At 34.6% G+C, this 24,715-nt stretch overlaps 1 protein-coding gene and 1 long non-coding RNA gene across 16 annotated transcripts in view; one reads left to right on the top strand and one right to left on the bottom strand.

Moving 5' to 3' along the window:
* Positions 1 to 24,715, top strand: part of LOC116662781 — a 551,908-nt gene that overhangs the window by 481,093 nt on the left and 46,100 nt on the right. The window contains exon 5 of one of the 15 annotated variants that reach the window (XR_004318841.1): positions 19,814 to 20,612. The exons of the other annotated variants lie outside the window; for them this stretch is intronic. The gene's annotated coding sequence lies outside the window, so the exon portion shown is untranslated. Of the gene's footprint in view, positions 1 to 19,813; positions 20,613 to 24,715 lie in introns of those variants that run through there. 15 annotated transcript variants of the gene reach the window in all.
* LOC116662824 lies at positions 918 to 23,258 on the bottom strand. The gene is made up of 3 exons (XR_004318921.1): positions 22,985 to 23,258; positions 14,483 to 14,487; positions 918 to 928 (listed from the first exon to the last, which is right to left on the bottom strand). It is a non-coding gene; the product is annotated as an uncharacterized LOC116662824 (long non-coding RNA).

Raw genomic sequence — 24,715 nt, 5'->3', positions numbered from 1 at the left:
TGAAAGGAGGACTTCAAGGTTTATATTTCTTGCAAACTAAGGAAAAGTGAGTATCTCACATAAGGTACCAAATTTACCGTCTTTATTTCTTTTGTGCAGTGGACCCTCACATGCACGTGCCTGACAGCCTTCCACAGTGAATTGAGTTGGTTTGTGTATGAAGCCTGTCTTTCAACCTCCTAAAAGGCGTCTAAACATTTGATAATGCGTTATCCGCACCTAGGGTTCTACAGCATAGACTAAATTAGGTATATGAATCCAGTATTGGAAGAGGGGTAATTAAAAAAGCATTTAAAAATTGTTTTGAAGAATGCATTGCTGCAAGGTGGCACAGCCTTGTAAACATGACACCACTGTCTTATGGAATGTACAAAAGAAGGGTGGCTCTTGTGCCAAATAAACATTCTTCAATTAACGCTTCGCAATATGTAGTGTGAACGTTCATAGTCTGTGTTTATCCATCCTGAGGCTGCTACTTTTAATGCCTCAAAAACTGTTACCTGTGTATATTCTCATTCTGGTGGATCTTGGGGGGAAGATCTGATCACAGGCACATTGACATGAAGCTGTCTAAAAAGCTAAACTCAAACCAAATGAATACGGAATAGAAGGATTCATGATGAATTCAGTGGAGCCCTGCAAGTAGACATTAGGACTGTAAGGAAACTGATGGCATGATAAACACTTTGTGTTTGACCATGTCACACTTTCTTTGAATTCCATAACTAGAAGTCTAATATATGAAAAGCTTCCTACTTGGGATGTTTTTAGTCATGGTTTGGGGGGAAAAATATTTCATTGTGAGGTTTTTGAAAAAGCACTTTGACACCCATTGTCTACTTGCAGGGAATGATAGATCTTAGAACAAAATAGACCGTGTTAACCTGATTTCTCCCTTTTGTTACTGAAAGATTGACTCTCATATTGTCTATTTGTTTTGTCTGTAATACTCACCTTTTTAAAAAAAAGTAATACACATTGCTTTTCAATAGTTTCATTTTTTAAATAATATATAACGCCTCAATTTTGAATAGCTATAAATAGCTTTACATGCAATTCTTCCAGAAGGTTCATGCTCAAATAATTACAATGGTTCTATTCTATTTATTACATATTTATATATATTTTCTAAAGAAAAAAAGAAATGCTTATCTTTGACAAAGCCTAAGCTGTTTTGCCCCCCTTTTCTTCATGAATATTAGTATTTCTTAAAGCAACCAAAATTCACATCATATCAGCAGTGGGCAGACCCCAGTGCTCGGTGATTTGGCTTTAGTGATAGGGCATATTTCCTGCACATTTTATTAATGACTTCTATTTCATAAGTTTTTCTTTTCCAGTGTCTATACCTTGAATTATTCTTTCTTTGCTTATGTTAACTTCAGTCTCATAGGCATTTATAGAATGCTGGTGTTCAAATGGTTAAATAGTTGTTTGAAGCTCAGATTTTAAGTCTTGTTTAGTCGTACCAACATGAGTTATTTCAATCAAACATTATCCCATCCCCTCTGAGCTGCTTGTTAGGTGGTTGTAGCAGAGGTTGGGCTGGTCTCATGCAGGAGAAACAGGGATGGACTTTGTAGATAATCTGGTCAGTGAGTCTACATCAAGTGATGGGCTCTTAGATCCTTGTTGAATTCACAGGTTGTTTTGGCATAGCTACGGGTGACGCTTTTTGAACTATGGGCAGCTGACCTTAACCTTGATGATTACCTCTTCCATCATTGCTAGCATTTTTTTTTCCACTTATTATTTTAACTGGGGAGAAAGACCTTGTAATATTAGCCTTGTTATATCCCCTTATATGTAATATATACAGTATGTACATATTACTTAAATCATGATTAGATCCATTCTTCACTAAAAATTTTAAAGCCAGTATGTTCTTTCCTAATAATATTTCTAAAACTAAATTATTTTAAATACCAGGTAAAGCTAATAGGTAGTGGTTTCCTCAGTGTAGATTCCTAACCTAGAACTAAGCAATGCTTTCTGATAACTAGACCTCAAAGTATAAGAATTTTTTTCATTATTGGAAACATTGTTAGTGTGACCTAAGGCTCCAAACTGTTATTACATTTATGAAATTCAATTCTCGGGCTACTTCTTTCTTATCCATCTTACCTTCCCTTGGAGTGTGTTTATTGCAGCACTTGGGGAAGACAAGATTTTCTTGACTCCAGTCATAACTAGAAAATATAATGAAAATTCATGTAACAATTTTCACATGTATAAGTAAAAAGAAGCAGGGATATGTTATTGTTTGAAAACAAGGTCAAGCATATTTTTAAAATTCTATAATAAACAGAATGAACATTGGTTTACAAAGTGCGTATTAAACGACTATCATCTATACTTCAAATGAAGACAACTGGATAAAAATAAATAAAGTGTTGTCTAAAGTCATTGCTAAAGTTTCAAGGGACAGAGGCAGTCAGAAAATCACCAGGTCTGGTGAATGAACCATTTGGATATTTGATTCAAAGCCAATGGAAATTATAGGAATGGCAGCTAAAAGCATCCTGCATGTGGGTAGAACCAGAAGTACATTTATCTGGTCAAGTGTAGTAGGATTTCCGTTATCAGGTGGCTGCATTAGTGATTGGGAACATATCCTAGAAGGCATGGTTTTCATATATCTCCAGGCGTCTGCTCAGTGGATGAGCAGCAGGTGATGTGGCGGCTGTCTGGTAAATCCCAAGAGGATATACACCAGTGAAAGAAGAGAGCGAGGAATGTGAGAGAAACATGTTTGAACCTCATATGTTGTTAAATTGCGAAACCATCCATAATTGCATCTTTTTTTAATGTGCCATTGTTCTTTCTCCTCAAGTACAGACCGTTCTGTGACTTTTCTTTCTTGTCTTCATATTTTTAAAAATAGTATGTAACACATTCTCCACTTAATCTCAAGAAAAAATTTACAGGGTTTCTTTAAATTCTTAACTCAGTGTTTTTCAAGATAGGGCAAACCGTGGTGAAGACAGGAACACACAATTCCAGACGTGGTGGAGGTGTGTAAGAACTCTAATTCCGCTGTAGACAACAGCTTAGGTAGCTGTCGGGACAATTAGGGAGGTCACATACTACCTCTTTGTTCAGGAATTCTAATTCTCTGATGTGTTCAAGATAGCCTTTTTGTGAAAAGAGTTTTGACTGTAATGAGAGAATCAATGAATAAGCATTTTTTATAAAACAAGCTCAACTTTGTTCTCTTGCTGCTGCTCCTTTGTTGTTGTCATGTGTGCTTCAGATTCACGCAGGACCCGGCGTGCTGTTCTTCTCCTTAAGAAATAACTCTTAGTGAAATACTTTCACTTCAAAACAGTGTGACATATATAGAGTTGAAATCTTCTTTTGGTTAACAGAGATCTACGTGGGAGTGTGGTCTGGAATATTGATAAAAACCCTTCAAATACCCTCAAGTCTGTCTGAACACGCAATAAAAAGTCATCAGAGTAGAAATATACCTTCTAATTCCCCATTCCATCTATTGATTTTTTTTTCCTAAATAATGAACGAAAAGGAAAAGACGTTTTAAAAATTATCCCAGGTGTGTGGGCATGTGCTACTCACTACACAGGGATAGAAGTCAGATATCTGAAGCTGGGATACATTTTTGCAGTCACAAGGCAGCTTTCTCTGAAACTGGTTGGGATTATTTGAGAATCCACCCAGTGGATCCCTTCCGACCCTGTTGAGAAAGTCCCCACACTGCTATTGTTCTTCAGACACAGAGATCAGGGTGCAGGGAAAACACCGACAAAAGGACCTTAACATTTTCAAATCTGACTTGTTTACTGACCTCCTTTCCCTCCCCATAAGCAATACATGTTTTTAGGGTCTATGTGCATGATGTTGTTTTTCAAAATTGTTACAGGGTCCTCCCTTCACAGGGGTCTAAAGTGCCTTTCATATATTTTATTACTTTTGTAAATCTAAAACTTTTTTGGAAGGGCCATGTGAGTGAGATGGCATTATTACAGTTTGGAAATTTTACCTGATTCTTCATCTCCGAATAACAGTGCCCTTAGATCTTGAAAAGCCCACTAGTTGTCTCTCTATTTACCCTACTAGACCTTATGTACGTCAATCAAAGGGAAAAGTTCAGACTTTTTCCTTTACACTCTGCTCCACTTCACATCTTCAAAACCCAGCAACTTTGCCACCCCACTCCAGGTGAATCAAGCCAAGTTTGAGAAATAGAAATTAATTGGGAATTTTTAAAATTTCATTTAACAAAATTTGATTTTAAAGTAGCAGGTGGAAAAAAAAAAAACGCAAATCCAACTACTGTTACATGGAAATGTTATTTTGTGTTTATATGGCACCTTTTGTTTTCATTGGGCTTAAATTTGCAAAATTAACATTCCAATCCTGTGTGGTAGCTTAATGCTTTTTCAAATGAGGAAACCCAAACCTTGAAGTGCTAAGTAGCCTGTCGAAATTGCACCATGAACATGGCAGAGACAAAATTAGAACTCGATTTCTAAGTTTCAACGTATTTTTTTTATCTGCTTTTCTTTTACAGATTAAATCCTCAAATTAGAAGGACTGTGGGCTTTCAAAATTAGGTTAGATCTCTCAGAAACACTTGTCCTATGATACACTTATGCTTATTTTTCTGTGATTTAAGTGCTTATTTTCAAAAGGTCAAAAATGTTAGAAATGTGAATGAAATAGAAATACAAATAAAAACCTCCAAACTGATAGATTTCTTATTTTGATAAAATCCTCAGTGGGAGATTTGGTACAAACTTTGATGTTCTACCAAATGATTTTTTTCCTCGGAATAGACATAATGGTGTATTGCTAAATGCACATTTATTGTGTAACTTGAGACTACCACATGGGAGATAATAGAATATTTTTTTTTGTTGATATGTCCTTTGAACATTGAAGTATTCAGTGGTTACTCTCAAAGTTTACCAGATAAAGAAAAGTCTTAACTTTGGCTGATTTTTTTTAACTGGCTAATGAACAGTCAGATTGGAGATAGATGAGCAACAAAATTGTTGGGTAATGAACCAATGGAAAAATGAATCAATGGAATAAAACTTACAAGCAAAAACTTTAAAGAAATCGTATTAGATATTATGGTTGTATGTTTGATATATTGTAAAATTCAAACAAAAATACAAACCATCTCTAGGCTACCAATTATTCAGTTATGCCAGTTATTCAGCTGTTTTAAATCATTATAACTTTCTCACTTCTGCAATGTTATGCAAAGGAAGAAATAGGGAACAAGACACATGGAGAAAAGTATTGATTTCAACACTATTCGTAACATCCCCCAACTGGAACTCCCAGAGAGTCTCAGCAATCAGGAAACAGTTAAATACACTGTGGTACCTTCCCAGAATGAAATGTCATACAGCCACTTAATTTATTAATTAGACAAATAGTAAGTGGTGATGAAAGAAAGAGCATGAGCTTTGGGATTGGACAGACCTCTGTTTTGAATCTTTCTGTCACTTCCAAAATACTCAGGATTTGAAGTTGACTCCTAGAATCTCTGTGCCAACTTAGAAGTTCTTCCTGACAGGATGTAGACTGCCTGGCTTGTTGGGTCGTGAGATCCTGATTCAAGAGTGTACTCTCAGAGAGGCCCCTTTAATTCTGAGTGGTGATGTGACAATACACTAAAGAAAGAGATAAACTTCAGAATCAGTTAGGCCAGGATCAAATTCTGGCCACTTACTAGTGGTTTGACATCGGGTACATCACTTAACTGTCTTGGAACCTCAGATTCCCTGGCATTAAATTGCAGATGAGGATACACTTAGCTCATGGAGTCTTTGGGATGAGAAAATGCCATGATGTGTATCAGCACCAGACTAGATAGGTATTAGATGTTGAATATATGGTAATTATTGGTATTATTGTTGGTGGATCATTATACTAATCAAAAAAAGTCCCACTCAAAAAGATTTTAATTGTTCATTTTTGACTAAATAACTGATTTCCAGTATAATATTAAAGACCCTCTATAACTCCAGTCCAACTGCTTGGCCATTTTTCCTTGTGGAAGCCAGCATTCGCCACTCTCACCTGGTCATTTCTCAAATGTTGCACCAACCCCCCCTGTAATCCTTACCTCTTTCTCTGCCCCCAGACCTGATGTCTTTCTATCTAACTTTGCCTCCTCTAACAGCTTTTCTCATCCTCCAAGGCCCAACTCAAGCGGGCTGGTTGGGCGGTCTCCCTGAGTCCTCAGAGCACTTTGTGTGAAACAGCATGCTTCCTACTTTCCAGGCATACATATCAGGCCTTTTGAGGACAAGAGACCATTTCTCCCCTCATTTTATTAATTCTTTTTAGCAACTTAGTCACTTGTACACAATGGACAGTCAGAAACTAACTGTCAAATTAAATTCAATAGCCACTGAAAGCTCTAGAAATAGCCTTATGTAACTCTTTTTGATAGCTAAGTGCCATTTGAAATGCCCATTTGAGTGATTTTTCTTACTTTTACATGTCAAATTTTCCTTTAGATGAGGTTCATTCCATGAAGGCAAAAAGTATTGGAATACCTGACCCCCTAATCACTTTTTTCCACTCCAATTTCATTTCAATTAATTGCACAGATACAAGACTTAAGGTAGAGTTATATGGCTGATATGTTATTTCTGTCTAGGCTAATTCATGGCCATAGCCTTTATGTACTTCACAAGCTCTATCCCTGGCTTGCTTACAATGGTGTGTATAGTATTGTGGGAAATTTTTACTACTTAAAAATATGGAGAGATAAATGCATTAATTAACATGGTAAATTTGGAAGACGTGTAGATCCTCTGGAAAGAAATTGGAATCAAAATTTCAAACATATTGTACAGTTCTTTCTTTGGAAAAAAAGAAATTTGAGGTCTATAAAACTGATTTACTACAAGGGTGGTAAAATGGGGGTGGGGGGGAGCCAAAAACCTGACCCTGACATGAATGTCAGCTCGTCTTGAAAGAGTTCTGAATTTCAGTCTAACTAAAGTAATTTTTTTAGCAGCCTGGTGTGTAACTTCACCTATTGATAGGTGATATCCTCTAAGCCTCAAAAAACAAAAGCTGCTCTTGGAGACATTGGACTCCTTCGTGTCTTTACAAATGTGGGACCCACTTATACAGGATATTGCTCTCTGAGTGACTGAAGAGATCCATTAACCTACAAAATTTGATGCATATATAATATGTATAAGTATGTGTCTACATTATATATACATGTAGTTTTTTTTTCTTTTCCAAAGAATTTATACCCAAATGAATTGCCTGTTTCTTCCTGACCTAGAGAATTTGGCTAAACCCTGGGATAAAACATTCTAAAATGGTTCATGATATATACTTTCTGACAAGGAGTCAGTATATCCGATAATGTAATCGAAGAATCAAAATGCCTGATCATATACACATTCATATTGAATGATCCAACCCTGGATAAAGAAGTGACTGGACTTTCCTCAGAGTTTGACAAAGAAACCCACCAAAATTTAAAACTATCAGTCAGAATAGACTTTCAAAAATCTTTATTCTTGATCAGATGCAGTGATAAACTTAAACTTTAAAGATAAATCTATTCGTATTTTGCAAATCAATACAAGATCCTGTTCTGTGTGTGTTTAAAGATAAATCTATTCGTATTTTGCAAATCAATACAAGATCCTGTTCTGTCTCTTATATCAGAAATGGAGAAGTAATGGTTTAAGTATTACGTATTTTTCTTAAAATAGAAAAGAGACAAACCAGTTCATGTGCAATCCTAACTTGGGAGTATTATTTGATTTAGGAAAACTCTAGAATATGTGTTAAGAATCTTGTCTTGTCTTGTCTTTTGAGCCCTTTCTCTGTTTCACGCTGTGTTGCTTCTCAAGTCTCACCTCCCTGCATTCTCCTCATGTTCATTTTTATGCAACAAAATAGGACTTCTCACCCCATCCTGAATGTGTATTTTTTATTGCTTTCTACCTTGCCAAGTTCCAGACCACTTTTAAATATATCATGTTCTACTGTTTCCCCATGGAGACTGGATAATAGTTGTGTACCACTGCAAACAAAATATACATATAAGCCAACAACTAGTATAAATAAATGCTGCCTTGATGGTTAAAAAATCAATTTATTAGGATTTAGAAGTGTTTATTAAGTAACAAAGGTAATTTTTAACCTAGTATAATGGTAATTATATTTAAGTACATCCTTTTAAAATTTATGTTGTAACCCAGCATGTAACCAAAAGAAATTAAAATTACTATTATCACACATGTTTGTATGTAATATGCTTACCAAAGGACTTGGAATATTGATGAAATCCCATGTCTTGCTAGTACCTAAAAGAGTCCATCTAACATTAATAGATGAAATAATCCTTTAGCATAATAAGAGGAAACAGACATGAAATAGTTGCCTATTTTAGACCATTTTCCTCTAGTCTGTCAGCTCAAAACTACATGAGAAACCCATTTTTTTTTTTTTAGTTCCTGAAGATGAATTAGGACTGGCACACATTTTTGGAGTTTAACAACTCATGATAACGCAGATAGAGGCATTTTCCTATAAAGTTGTCATAGGCTATGTTGCATGGATCACATATCAAATGTTCATTTTAAAACTAAGAAGCCAAAGAAATTGTGAGAAAAGAAAATGAGTAATAAATCAAACTTCAATAATACTAAGTTTAAGTAAAGAACTAATTGATTTCTGTTACCTTGTAATTCTTAAAGGTAATCCTCACATCACTGATAATTCATTATTTATTAAGTTTAGTTGTTAGCTGGGCATATCCCAAAATGTTATCAGTTGGAGAGCACTTAATATAAATTATTTTTAATAAGAACCCACTCCCTCCTTTTTTCTCTCAGCTGAAATTGTCATGGAAAGTCTATTTTGTTTGTTTGCTATGAAAACGTACTTGTGGAACAATTTGTCATGGTATTGGTACAGGTAATTTTCTATGGTAGATGATGAAGATTCCTGGATATTTTTATGTTTTACAAACATAATAAATGTTTATTCATATAAAAATGTGTGTATATATGTAAATGTCATATGTTACAGATGTCTTGAAATATTAGACAAGTGAGTAAATACATAGACATCATAGGATCACAGGATTCTAGAATTCACGTAAATTCAAATAACAAAAATGTTTATAAATAGCACTGAAAACTTTAGTCATGTGGATTTCCTTATGAAACACACTTTAATATTGCAGCAGAGAACAGTGTGGGAGTTGCCTAATTTTAGTTCTATTTTAAAATAATGAGAATTTTAACTGGTTGCTTAATTTTAAATGACATATTCATAAAATCAAGCTATGTCCTTTCAATTATTCCTATCAAGTTAACTTTCCCTCTGCTCATCAAGAATATTATCTAGTATACTCTAATTGTTTCTGGATAGTTTGGTTCTTCTGAAAAATGACAGATTGATTTCTTTTAGTGGTGTTCACCCCCAAAATGATGAAAGGAAAATTGGGGACTCTACATTTCAGGGGCAATGGAATAAACAAATATATTGGGGTTTTTGAAATTATCTACAAAAATATGAACATTTGAGCTGGAAAGGACATTAGATCTTTAGTTTACAGGGAATCTAAAGAGATTATGTGCCTTCCTTTAGATTCCACAGCCAGTTAATAACCAATCATAGACAAGAGGGCAGATGTCAAGCCTTCTGGTTGGGTGTAATTTTCTACTATCCTGAAATTATTAAAGGTAATCCTCAGGACACTGAATATATCATTATTTATTAAATTATATTTCTAACTATTCCAGAGTATTTTTCTATAGCCTGTGTACACAGTGAATGACTCATAAAAATCAGTCACATGTTTACGATGTGAATGAATTCACACACCTTTATGTGAATTCAGTATCTAATGGAGAACTGCTACTTAGTATGTGCTCACCATCTGTCATTCAGAAAGTAGACTTTATTACTATGTATTTTTCCACTCTTTTAGTTAGAGGTACAAGTCATAAGGGAGTTACCTGAGTGTTGACCCAGTATAATTGAAAGAGCCACACATTTGAAGAAGATGGCTCCAATAATGACAACGATTTGTTTACCTGTATATTGATTTAATTAGGGAAGAAAAATAAAGTGTATTTGTGATTTGTTTATGTATTTTTTAACACAACAAAAACTGGATTGAGAAGCTTGCCAGACATACATATTCATTTTCCCAAGAATATATTTTCAATGGCTTTAGTGAAGAAAATGATGCATTTGAATCAATATATTGTGTGCAATTTCAATGCCAAGGATACATTTACTCTTCCAGGTTTTTATTTGTTTTAAATATATCCAACTTTAATGGAAGGGTCTTTATGTCCAGGATTGGCTGCATCAGATTTTGTTTTGGGGGGAATCTTAACTTTCACCCTATGTGAAGTTATATGCTTCTAGGATAGAGCGAAGTGGCTGGTGCCCTTGGATTCTCTTCTTCTAGTGTCAGAATACTCCCCGAAGTACTGCATGTAGAATATTCGTAATCCACAATTGTTTCTCCCAGGACTCTGGCTCCTTGGGGATTTGCCTGCCTAGCTTGATGGAAGTATTCCAGCTCTGCTTTCTTTCGGATAGTATTTTTCCTTCATTTTATCTAAATAGAGGATTATATTAGCTAAACATGATTAAATTTGAGATATAAGTAGGTCCATTTCTGGTATCTGGTTTTGTGACAGTTTCTTACGGTTGATGTTTCTGCTCGTAACATAGTGTTTTAATGTAACGATCTTTTAATAGCTACAACTCCTAGGAAAAAGTTTGGAAGCATCCTAAGCAAGTTGTTGGAAAGAAATAGGCATTTAAGTTCTTAATTCAATTAGTAACTCATAAAGTATATACTGATGAGGATGCAAAGAGCCTTTGTAAGCATTAATTTCATGAAATGAACATTTTGTAAAAGTGAATGTGAAGTGTGTAGATCCTTAGGCAAATCTTCACTGTCGGTTGAATTTATTTAAAGAGCTTTTCTGGTCACCTTTGAACCTCAATGATTTCTCCAGATGTACAGAAGTGAACAATGTAAAAATCTGGCTGTTTCAGCAGAACTGATTCCAGCTGGCTGGGAACTGGATCTGCAAGTCATTGGTTACAGCTGTGTTTCGATTTATGTGATGGTTGAAAAAATAAATTACCCGATTAGATGGCTAGAAAGAGGACTCTTTGTTTAGCCCTTGTGTGGGGACTGAAAGTGTTTATGGTGCTGTTTTCTACGCAGTCTTTGCAAAGTAAGCTGGACAAATAGACTTATTCAATGCTCCTAAGAAATGTTGCATATTCAGCTTTAATTCTTTGCTAAAGAAACTTTTTTTATATATAATGCTGTCATCCAGCAAATGTTTTAAAGGTCTAGCGTTTAAGAGAAGCAGTAAGTTTTCTGTCCTACTGAGCTCTGCATTTAGTCATTGAAAAGCCGTTTTCTTTTAATATGCATTTTAAAATATGTCTTTGTCAGGTATACGAATTAAAATATGTTTCTCTTAAATTCAAATCTTTATAATAGCAAAGTATCCGAACATAAATTCTGATTTAACCCTTTTCCTTAATGAGTTATGACTCACGACACATAATAGAGAATAAATTAATTAAGTTGCTAAATTAAAAAAAGATAATCAAGCATTACTGCAAAAAAAAAAAAAAGACATGCTTGTGGTCCACTTAGGCTATGAGGGGTTTGAATTTGTGACTATTTTCATTTTTATCTAAGTAAAGTTTACAGATAAGAGTAGAAAGAGTATTAAACATCCTGTAACTTTCTAGGTTAGTTAAAGTCAAAATGCTAATAACTCTTGGAGGTTTAGAGTACTACCCTCCCGAGAGGATTTACATACTAATATAATGTTATGTGAAGATTTAAAAAAAAAAAAAAAGTATTTTCCAAGGTAGGTTTTTTGCTAAGTTTTCGTAAAATCCTTAAAAGGGACAGAATGCTCAAGTGAACTTGAAATTGAGGCCAAGCACTTGATCAGGGGTTACAATGTCCACCAAGTTCAATAGCAATTCAGTATGGGGAATACCCAGGAAAGTATCATTTTTTTCCCCAAAATATAGATGATTCTTTATCCATTTCCTTTCTTAGGCTGAGATATATATTATGGAATTTAGGTGATGCAAAATGAAGAGCCATAATGTATCCAAAAGGAAACTGAGGTGGGATTGATCTGTCTTGAATTGTCACAGTTATGCTGTGTCAAGCTATTTCTCTGATCAGTGGAAGTGTACCGTCTAACCCTTAGCAAATCAATACAATTGACTGGAAAGGATAGGAACGAAGCATGAGAATGCAGGATACACTTGAACCTTCACTGTTCAGAAGTATTTAAATGATGTTTATAATGCATAGAAGTATTTTCCTCTACTCCCATGTGACAGAAGCTTCCTCAACCTATGTTGGAAACTGATGTAACAAAGTTCAGGAGTATGCTATAGTGGCATTCTTCATGAAAGGAATGTTTTGAAAAGTTAAACTAGTCTCATAGTACTTATACTTCCAAAAGTATATTAATTAGGAAGCAATCTCTATCACTGAGCATGGATTTAGCAAAGTGAAAATTCAATCTGGAAAAAAACGTGTGATTTTGTGATGTTAAATTTCAAACATGTACATTATTTTAATAGGTAAAAAAACAGGAAAGGAAATAAAAGTATCTATAAAGAGAGAATACTTTATTTAAGATAATTTACTTTATCATTTGTCTTCCATTCCTACTTATCATAATCAATGGATAAAATATTACCTTTTCTTTATAATAAAAAATTTATAAAATTAGAATTTTTTTCGTATTAAAGAAAACTCAAAATCTAGAATAAAAATGTTTACCAGTAATCAGAATAACTATCCATTAATAACTTTCCTTCATAAGTTAAGCAGCATTCAAAATGAGTACTTTAAAAAATCAAAAAAGATATTTTTTAAAGCTTTATAATTAATAGAGATTTTTAAACCTGATTCACCTGGCTTTCTGATATCTTTTTTTATTCAAAATTTCTAAAATCCATTTAAGGAAGTTTTATAAACTGACATATTTTATTTAAATGCATTATTAAAGCTAAACTATGTCTATTTGATCAATTAATCCTATTTTTTTAAATCTAGATAGGCTAATTTTTATAAATAAGTTATTCAAGGAAACTGTGACTTCTCCTTAGTGCATGTACCGAAACAGCATATACATATTTTTTTAACTTAGAAAATTACTACCTCCCTAGTTCTAAAATGAAAATATTTTATTTCAAATAAATGAAAATTTAAATGTGAATAGGGTAATCCACATAAAAAAGCTAATATAATATTTTAATATTGCCATATTATAGAGCAAAGATGAAAGGATGCATTTTTGAGATTCTGTTATTAGGTGAGATATCACAGGAGCATATGAAGAGTATATATCATTAGTCTTTCTGGGGATAAATGCTACTGGACAGAATTGTGAGGATTAAATGGCACAATTATGCATACAAATATCTAAATAGTAGGTAGTAATTACCAACATGTGTTTCCAATTTTACTTTCTTTCATTGCACAAAGTTTTAGAGCTGAATTAGGCCTTGGTGACTAGCCTAATCACCCCTCCTAATTTTAAAGATAACAGAACTAAGTTTCCAGGAGTTAAATGACTTTTCCAGGACCATAAACTTCATTATTTACCAAATTGGCACAATTATCTGACTTCTAGATTACTTCCCTTCCCACTCCGTTCGAAAGTGTTGTGCATAGAACATATAAGGAAGATAGTACTGTCAGCCCTTCAAATGTGAGGGTTCTGCATCCGCGGATTGAACACAGGTCAGAAGTATCCCAACCCCCCCCCAAATTCCAGAAAGTTCCAAAAAGCAAAACTTGAAATTGCTACGTACTGACAACTATTTACATAGCATTTGAATTAGGTATTATAAGGAATCTAGATATGACAACGCATATGGGAGGATGCCTGTAGGTTATATGCAAATACTACACCATTTTACACAGGAGACTTGAGCATCTGCGGATTTTGGTTCCCCCGGAGTCCTGACACCAATTCCCTGCAGATACTGAGGGATGCCTGTGCTTTTCTATAGTATGTTAGCTAAAACATAAGTTGTCACTGCTCTAAATACAACAGTCACTCTGTAGTCACTTGGTATCATTGTCACCTAACATTACATCTTAAAAAGTCAAGGTTAATCTTTCAGCCCCTCACCTGTTAGGAAGCACCTCAACACAGCAGAAATGTTCCTTTATTATCAGTATGTGTAATCCTCCCAGCTATTGAAAAGTATTCTTCCAGATTTAACGATAATTTGATACAGCATAATTTTTTCGTGGTTTCCAAATTGCCCCTCATTATCATACTGTACCTTTTTCCCAAAAGAGAAACAGTTCACCAGCATCCTCAAGACCTATTTGTTCCTGTGTGTGGCTGTACCACAGTGGCCATTATTGTCACTTTCCCCTCAAGACCTCCCTCAAGTTCATGTTCTAGCCCTAATTACCCCTGTCTCAGACTTGCTCTCCTCAAGTCTCATCTCTCTGGTGTGGCTTTGAATGTGGTCCCCTGTGCATATTGACGACAGACCGAATTGGCAAGTGGGTTACATACTTGGGGAAAACAGGGGGGGAGGTGGAGAAGCAGAAAGGAAATTGGAGGGAGGGCAGGAGAAAGGGAGATTGCTATGGAAAGTTACAATCGTATGCATTTCCTAAGAGAAGAATGAACATTAGATTTTACATGTCAAGGTCTAAAGCACCATCCCTGAAAGGGAAAGAAATCTGTGTGGTTATTTCTCCGTGTTACTTGTGATGCTCTGCACTTACATATCAAATGAGAAAGAAGGAGGAAATTTTAGGTTGACAAATAAACCCTTTGCATTCCAGTCCAAAAGTGTCTGAGTTAAACACTGAATCATTCCCTATTCCAAATGCTAAAAGTATAAAAGAAAATATGTCAGGTTTTTCCCTTGTTAAAAACCAGCTGTATCATTCACTGTGAAATTTGTAAAGTGATAACTCATATGCACTTACGTTTTACTTTATTTTCATTTTGCTTAAGATAATTAGTTTCAGAATCTGATTGATAGCTCAAAATTTTCTTAACAGGGTCTACACATATACATACCTGTTCACCTCCCCCACAGTGTTTTATTTAATCGAAAATTCTGAACCAGATCATCCTATTTCATTGGCATCTGATCCTTGTCTCCCTCGCCCTTTATTATTTTTTTCTCTTAAAAAGTAAAGAAAATAGTACAACCATAGTTGTTGCTGCTTTTAACTGCAATCCCTTCCTTATATGAATATGATTTTTAAAAATTGCTTTTTCTCTATTTCTCCCACTCACACTACTATTACAGGCCTTCTTTATTGAAAACAGAAACATGTAATATGTGCTGTTTGACACTAAGAAGAGCATGACTCTCATTTATGGAAAGGTTAGACAAATAAGCATTTGTCAGATTTATTCGGAGACTTTAGTTTGAGTATATTTTGCATCTTCTGATGGTTTTGTTATCAACTGCCTTAAAGTTCATTGCTGTATAACCTTTCCCCTTAAGTAATCTTGCTATTTCAAAATTATTAGTAAATAAAAGCATTAGATGCTCTTTAGTCAAAAGAAATTGTTCTATTTTAGATCGTCAAATAAATAAATATAAATTTATTCTCTTAAGATGGATCAGAATGAAAGTATTGGAACCCAATGATCAGTTACGCTATAAACTTTTTACAAGGACAGTTTAAATCAGCATTGTCCAATAAAACTTTCTGCAATGTTGGAAATGTTTTATGTATATAAATGTTTTATATAGCTGCATTGTCCAAAATGGTATCCACCAGCCACAGGTGCTATATTATACATTTGAAATATGGCAACAGAGGAAGTGAATTTTTACCTTATTTAAATTTTCATAACTGTATGTGGCTGGTCACATCTTATTGGAAAGTGCAGGTTAAATAAAACAAAGAAAATATGCAAGTAATAAAAAACAGTATATTCTGCACATCCATGAATTTTGAGTCAGAATTTGAACTGTAGGTCATCTTTTGTCCTCCATCTTCCTTACCCTAAACCTCACCAATATTTGTTAAATATAATTCCCATAATAACAATGAGTTCAAGTGGCTTTTCTAAGAAAAGATCCCTTGCCTTTGTAGTAAGGTTTAAGGCAGGTTATATTGAAGTATTTCAGAGTAGCTGTTGCTTCCTTTCACTTAATACATCATTTGATATACATCCAGATCGATTTTAGTTATATCTTTGTTAACAGAAGAAAACTCAAATAACATACAAAAATAGTCGATCTAGGAAAACCACACTTGCCTTGCTTGCTCAAATTAAATATAAACCAGACTGAAATTTTTACTTTGTACATGGTTTAGCCATAGTTGAAGTCTCATTTAGGGATGTTTTACTGTTGATGGATTGAAGTTTAGAATAAGAAAAGACCATAAATCCAAGTCTATGACAGTTGTAGTTGAACTGACTGATTACAACATCTTCTTTCAAATAAATATTGATTTAATCAAGTCTGCACTCCCATTGGCCCAACAGTGGTCTTGACAGAAGCCTGGGTGCTTGAAACTGGCTAACCTCTGTCTGGATATAAATACTTTAAATGCATGGCCATTCATTTATAATTATTATTTTCCTTCAAACCTTTATTCGTGATTTTCTAACTCCTATGGTTAATATTTTTATTAAATATTCTGTCTTTATTAAATATTAAGTCTTCTGTAAAGTTAAGTACCATGTGTGTCTGTCTCTGTATGTAATAAACAGAGATGGCATGGAATGGGGGAAAAAGTTGTATTTGCATCTGTTGTTTCTGATTTGCAGAGCTCAAAGTGAGGTGTTTATGCAGACAGTCCAAAGCTAAGATATCAGTAGGCAGTTTGCTGTAAGCGCATGTTCAATTATTAAAATAGTCGACATTTCATGTCTGATAGATATAGTGAGGTCAAGACATTAATTTATCCAGAGTATTGTGGGCAAGTGTCTAGAAAAAAAAATAGCATAAAGGACAAAGATGATGCTGGAGAGAAAAAAGAAAAAAAAGATAGATCTGAGCAAAGAGAGTTTAAAAGATGACCAGTTTAACAGACATGTAGAACAGGAAGGAATAAGTCAGCAGGCGTCTCACTGTTACCAACAATAAGTATTTTAAGCGACCCTGTGCATGTGTTAATTTCTGTTGTAGTGTTTCATTAAATTCTCAGCTTAAACTCCACTCCAGAATCGGTGGTTTCTGAAATCTAATTTCCCATTTTGTTCATTGCTTCGGTGCTCAGTGATTCTTGCTCTTTCCTCTCTGTTCCTTTCTTCCCCTTCTTCACCATTCCCCTCCCTCTCCCCATTTCTGCATTCCCTTCTCTTCCTCCCTCTTGTGTTCTGTTCCTTCCTGCCTTTCTCTCTCCAGTAAGAGCATGGACATAATTCCATGCTTCCTCCTGGTGGCTGCTCCCTTCTTTATTTATTTGGATTTTTTGTTTTTGCACTTGAGTTTTTCCTTTTTCTTTCAAATCAGGAGGAGCCTGTCGGAGCCGATTGTAGAGATACATATCCTACTGCAGATGCTTCTTTCTCTTTATGAGTTCTGTGATGTTTTCTTTGGAACCTCTGTGAATGCTTGTCCTTCACATTTGTTGCCACAGATCTGTTGCCAAACTGCTACCTTAGTTGGTCCTGCAGTGCTGCAGTGCATGCTGGGATCTGTCTGTGTGAGTAAACTGAAATTTCTCCAGCACCAGACAGCATTAGAGTTGGCTTGAGAATTGTCGTACTTTTCTTCCCTTTGTATGTACTTCTTGTATGCTGCAGAGTCACCGATGGCCAGCTCTGTCTGGCAAGAGATTCAGATATTGCTCATGTAGAAAGGAAAGGTAGGCAGTTTACCACATTCTATCATTAAAGGGAACAACTGAAGAACAATGGAATTGGATAAATACCTGTACACTGCTTTTTATGTTGTAAAATACTGTAGCACAAACAGGATTGCGTTCAGCCAAAATTTTACTTCCTTTTGTAACAATGCACATAGTAGATTGTTTACAAATATGTACACAGATCCATTTTTAAGTAAACATATATTTAATCTTTAATATTTAAAGCCTGCAAACATTTCTGAGTCTCAAAGACCTTTACATAGTCACCGACATGGCTATTTATTATTATTTTAAAGCTCTTACATCAAAAAAAATAAAAAATATACTAATACCCTGTTGGTTGATTTCGTTCCAGCCAGTTAGGATTTCAACACAGTTTAAATCATATTGATGATTCAGATCCTGGCAGATCTTATCATTCCTGTGAAATGAGAGCACAGCTAATAAAAATATTAAGCAATTATTTTTATTAAGATCATAGTTTTTTTCATTATTTAATAGAATAATTGATCTATACAGATCCACCTCACTCTTGTGTCTCCTGGGCTGTTTAGGGGCTTTATATAGAAGTGGAAATGCTCTTTTTGCTGTTTCGCCAGCCGGGGAGGGGGAGTTGGGGGGATGGAGGCAGAGAATAAAGTCTAGGAGTGCTGAAGATTTGCTGGCATTACTTCTTTATCACATGTGAGCCTGGCTGCCTGCGTCCTGAGGTGATGAATCCAGGATGAGACTGTGTCGGAGCCTGTTTCCACAACTGTATTTGGAGATCTGTCTTATTGATTAGGGTGGGGGAAAGGGGTGGGGATCCGAGTGTGAGGTGAGGGGAGGACCAACTGACTACTGGCTCATGGAAGCACAAGACAGTTTCTTCCGGAAAGATGTCAAACAGCTGAGACACAGCCACAGAGGAAGTAGAAAGGTGGAAAAATAAGGAGACCCGGGAAGGAATGAAGGCTTTGAGGGCTATTTCTTTTCACTCCTTTTCTTTCTTTCTTTCTTTCTTTTTTTTTTTTTTTTTTCCTTCCATCATCTGACCCGCAAAGGCTAGAGTGACAGCGTCATGCAAATACTGCAGTCCCGCAGGTCTGGGAGAGGGTGGATGCTAGACTGTGAGTTAATGTTAATGATGAGCGCAGTGAAAATACCAGCCGCTGCCACCCCCTGCACACAGAAGCGCTCTGAGTCAGCATCAGATGCTCTGCCTCGCCTCTCGCTGGGTGTCTGTATGCCTGTGCGCGCGCGTGCTCGCTCGGGCATCCGTGTCTAGCCGAGGGGAGGGGGTGGCGTGTGAGTGCGTGGAGGGTAAAAGCCAGTCAGTCAGTGAGAAGCAAAGGTACGTTGGAGAGCAACTAAAATCTGACTGATTTCCATCTTTGGAGCATCAGATGTATTCCCTAAGGAGGATGGGTCTCCGTGCTGGGGGTGGTATAATTATGTTAATGTCATATTTATGGAGGGGTGAGATTTTTCATTCTAATAATTGGTTGAATGCTATGGTCAAAAATTGTAAAGCCATATTCAGTTTTAGGGAAAAGCATGGACTTTATATCTAAGGACTGTTTTATTTTTTTGCTTTTTTGTGAGTGCTGCTTTTTTGTTTTATTTTTTAAAAACTATTTACTATTTTAAGCCATAACTGATTCAGTATGGGAAATCAAACGATAAATAGAAAGAGATCTTATATAATGATGCATTGCATCATGGAGCAGAATATTTAAAGTCTTACAAGGGGAAGTAAAGATCTGGACAGAGGGTGGGGGGTTGTGGTTGGAAAGGGGTGTGGTACTAGGGTGGAGGAGGGGGGCCAGTTAGCAAATATTTTGTTCAGTAGAGCTTTCCTTGCAGCTTACTTGGAAATGGATGATTCACCTGTTCTACAGGAAAACATTCTAATTCTTTCCGTTTTTGTTTTTGTTTTGTTTTGATTTTTTTTTTCTTCCTCCTCTTTTCCCTTTTAAGATCAACCACTTCAGAAGAACCAGATTCCACTTCTGTGGCCAGGACTTTTATGTTATGGCTGGTCCGATTGTTTTACCCTGCGTTCTGTGCTACTTACTAAACCTTGGATCATTCCTAAAGTACAAATTCTCGAACCACAAACAAGGCTAAAAGATCGGAGGAAATTCAGTGACTATACAGGATTGGGATTGTGTATTTTCAAAAGTATAGAGCTTTATAATGCAATTATTTAAAAATAGAATCTTTTTTTTCTCTTATCATGTTGCCAGCGTTTTAAGTTACGTGTTTATGAAGTGGCATTGCTCAAATAGCTAGAGTATGCATGGAAATAGTGGCTGTCTGAATAGTTTGGAGATTCAAAGAGAAATAGCAAGCTTCAGAGGTATTAAATTATGACATGCAAAAAAGTTTTTGTTTTACTCTTAACTGCAACAGTATATATTTAAATTAGATTTAAAGTGTTTTATGTCCTGGGCCCACCTTAAAACTTGTGCTGTGTAGACCTGTAATGGGAAGCAAAATTTCAATTAGGGTCCCATTAAGTGGCATATAATCCTTCTTTAATGTAATAGAAGCTATGGCGTTGCTGTACAAATCTGGTCGAAACAGATTTTAACCCATTTTTGGTCTCTGTCTTGGATCTAATGGAATGACTCTTAACTGTTCATTATCTGCATTGTTTCTGATATTCTTCATTATTTTAAGGTCTGAAATTAGTCTATAAGTGGTTGTCGTGAATATTCAGTTCATCCTAACTTTTCTATACCATATATATTTCTACGTATGTATTTTAATCAGTACTTAGAGGGAAAAGTTAACTGAACCCAACTGTAATTTCTAAATTAGCCTTATTACTGGAAGAAGAATTCTACCGCATCAAACCAGACTTTTCCTAGTCCCTGAGACCCTAACTTGTGAGGTATTTTAGTAACATCACAAGTCAGGCTCTTGGGACCTAGGCGGAGGGGAACCAGCGGCTTTGGACCTTATTGATTGTCTGCAGTTACCATCAGAACAAAAGAACACACATAGATTCTGCCTAGGAGAAAAGAACAATGCTCTTCTTTACAATCAGCAGTGTTTTCACCATGACCCACCCCCCCAAAATACCATTTTCAGAAACTGTGCTCTAAAGTGATTACAGAGTTGCACTGAAATAGCATTTGTATTATATTTTAGCAACCATATAAAAGCAATATAAGATATCTGTGTAGGAAGCACAATTAAAATACAACTGATGTTTAAAATGCTTCTTTTGGTGTATTTTAAGAGAATAACTCCTTAATTAATAAGGAAGAGAGTGGTTTATATTTATAACTTTTTTCATATGCATCGAAACATTAGCTACTTAAATAAATCCTGTATGTTCTCACATAACTGTGGTTCAGAGTATGTAATGTTTAGCTATAATCATGCTTGAGGCCTAGAAATAAAATGATTTGCATCTTCTTTATGTGACCCTATTAGATTTTACTACTGATTTAAGAATAATGCTGTTTTATACTTGGTATTTATTGCCAGAGTTTTCTTTGGTCTTTTTAACCAGACGAAATCCTTTATATGTCTCATTATGATAAGACGTTATCTTGCTATAAGAGTTCAAGAGTTACCATAATTAGCAGAAATATGATACCTTTTAATTTTTACATTTTACTTGATATATATCATGGACGCTTATGTGAGATAAATTAGTAAACACCATGTATGAAGTCAGACTGCTCCAGTTCATCCATCAACTGCATCTGAACTGTGGAGTTTGAGTTTTATGAATATTTTAGTTTTATATAAGGTAAATATTCCAACTATGACTAACATGTCATATTTGAACATTATTAGCCATTGCTATATCTAATATGCATTGTTGAAAACAGAATTATACAGTCTATTTTAAAATTTTGCAGTAATGTTTCAGATTGAAATTCAAAATGGAGACGAGAGACTTTCTATAATAGAAGCACACAATGATTTCATTCTTTAAACTTTGTTGCCTTGCACAGGTACTATAAATTATATATATCTTCGCATTTTAAAAATAAATTTCTGAATGTATTTTAGAATACTCTAGTGGAGTCTTTGTTCACCTTTTTTATTGGATTTGTTAGAATTACTTATGATTTGAAATATCACAGAATACAAATCACCTATGAGTTGTATATTTCCTAAAAAACTTATATTACAATATCATAAACATGTTCCTCATCTATGAAGTCACAGAAAATGTGTTTAAGCATGTGTCCACACTGCACCTATTCAGATTCTTCATTTATTTCACCTATGTCATTTATCTAAAATCTCTGAAGTCGTAAGTGTGTGTATGTGTGTATGTATAAACAGATGTTTTGAAACTCCAGATGAACGGAGATAATATAAACAGTTAAGTTTTTGGTAGCATTTTTTACTTCTTTCAACCTTATTCTCATTGTAATTAAACATTTTTAAAAGCATAAGTTTCTCAATACAAAGAACTCTATGTACATGTATCTGCAAGTACACAGAAACTTGGTTATATTTAATAACAGTGTTTACACAATGGATCAGAAACTACCTCCTATATAAAATAATACCACGTACTGGTCTGTGTTTATAGACACCTGTTTTAACATAATCATAAGTAATATGTATAAGATGTTCCATCAGTTTAGTTCCAAAATAATTTAAGGGATAGATGTTAATTGGCTCTAGTGATATCAAATATAAACTATTTCAAAGGCAAGATTTTTTTTATGTTATCATATTTATGAACCACACTATATATGAACTTCTGTTTCACAGGCAGAAGATACCAAAGCTAAATTGAAAATGCAATGATGTTTATTTTCCTCATAAACATATATAAAGTATATATATTTTACTAATCGTCATGCACTCTCTGAACCCTCTCTGTGTAACCTTCTGATATATGAACTATCTTTTCTGAAAGCTTCATAAAGCTTTTCTCTTACCCCATAAAGGTGAGTAGAGATATAAGTGAATAACTTTGTTTATATAAATTACTTTATGCTGTATATGGGTAGATGGATGCCACTTTTTCTGCATTTCTGTCTTGGAGTAGTCACAGGATAATATTGTTTGTGGGCTGTATAATATGATTTGGAAAATCAGATCATACCAGGCTTAAAATAAAAGAAGAGATCTACAACAAAGAGCGAGAAAATGATGTGTGTTGCATACAAAAAAAGGAGTGATATTAACAATTCGATGGCTTCCTGGTTGGGAGACCAGCCTGAGCCAGACGCATATATTAAGGGCTGTCTGCTGCCGATGTGAGCTTGCTCAGTGCGGTGGAAATGAAGAGTCACCTCCTCTCTGACACCAGATTATTTTTACATTTTAATTTTGAAATAGTGAATCACTGTTTTACATAAATATACTAATCCTTGCTTGATTCTTTTTATTTCTCATATTGTTTGCTAATTTACTGTGAACTTCACGTGCTTTCTTTCAATATCATCACTCACCTTAGACATCTATCAAATACCAATGAAGTATTAGTTTTTCTTTTGTCTCTTTTCTATTGCTCTGTTAATATTGTGATACTCATGCTTTTAACTTTTAATCTATAAGGAAAACAGCAATTTTTCAAAATGGCATTTTTTAAAGCCTTTTAGGATCCATCAAGGAAGCCACTTCTGGAATTTTGCCAGATCTAAATATGATTATATTTCATTTCAGGGTTCACGGGGTCAATAGCTTTCTGAGTATAAAAGTCCTTAACACTTCAGTGTTCAGGGATGCCGCAGAAGAGGTGTAGAGATATTCTTGTCATTCAAGCATTAGGTCACATTAATAATGTCTAGAAAGAGGTAAAGGTATCTCAGGGGAATTACAGTACAAGTTAATTTCTAATGAAATTAGAAAAGGTATATACCACCTTAAATTCCTTAAATTTAAATAAACATGTTGGTACATGTCCCTAGGCTTGGTCTAATTCACCTGATAAATATGTAAATGGTTTTACAAGCTGTCACGTTTGGATGAGTTTCGAGAAAAGCAGTACATAAAGGGTTAGCTAACACCCAAATTTTCTTGCCATTTACGCACGCAGTGCAGCCTACATTTCGGTAGGCAACAAATGCAGGCATCATTTTGATTACTTGGATTCTTTTGTTTAATTTCTTACTAGACATTTAACTTAGCACTCAAATCCCACTGACCTTTTAGTGACTGTATTTGGAAAAGGAAAACAAAGTTCCTAATGTAGAGAAGTTTTCAAAAATCCTGCACATTTGTAAGCATTTGAAAAATAGACTTTTTAGTGTGGCTCTGTAAATACATACTTAGTATGTAGAAATTTAGGTGCTATTATTATCTGTCATTTCTATCTTTGTACTTAGTTTTTGTAATCTATCAGGAACCAACTACACACTGAGGCATTATATGCATGTGTATATTAATACACATAATATATATACATGAATATATACACACTAATACACATTACTGTGTATAAATTAATAAAGACTTAGGTATAGGCTAATATAAAATTTTATATATATTCTGTATATATCTTATTTTTTTTAACTCTTGCTAAAAATAGTATGAAAATTGAGACTTTGTTGTAAAATTATCCACAACATCTTTTTCAATGAGCTACCTTTGATTTTCATTGAATGTTGCTTTTTCCCTAGTTTTAGCAGTTGGAGTACATTGCTAACCAATAATATTAACTTGTATGTATTGTTTTACTTGTGGAAGTTTGAAAGCAGGTGGAACATAAAGGTAATTGAGATTAGGTGAATTTAAATTAAATAGTTTTATATAATCAATCAGCTAATTCCATGCATATTTGATGGAGAATTTAAAAGTGAAAAATTTTCATATAGTGAAATATATTTTTCATTGTTAGTGTAAGTAATGTGATTTTAAGTGTGTTCCCTTAATTAACTACTAAACAAACAAAAC

Source organism: Camelus ferus, chromosome 1 (genome assembly GCF_009834535.1).
Source record: "Camelus ferus isolate YT-003-E chromosome 1, BCGSAC_Cfer_1.0, whole genome shotgun sequence".
NCBI classification, from domain to species: Eukaryota; Metazoa; Chordata; class Mammalia; order Artiodactyla; family Camelidae; genus Camelus; species Camelus ferus.
This window is presented reverse-complemented; position numbering and strand designations above follow the sequence as displayed.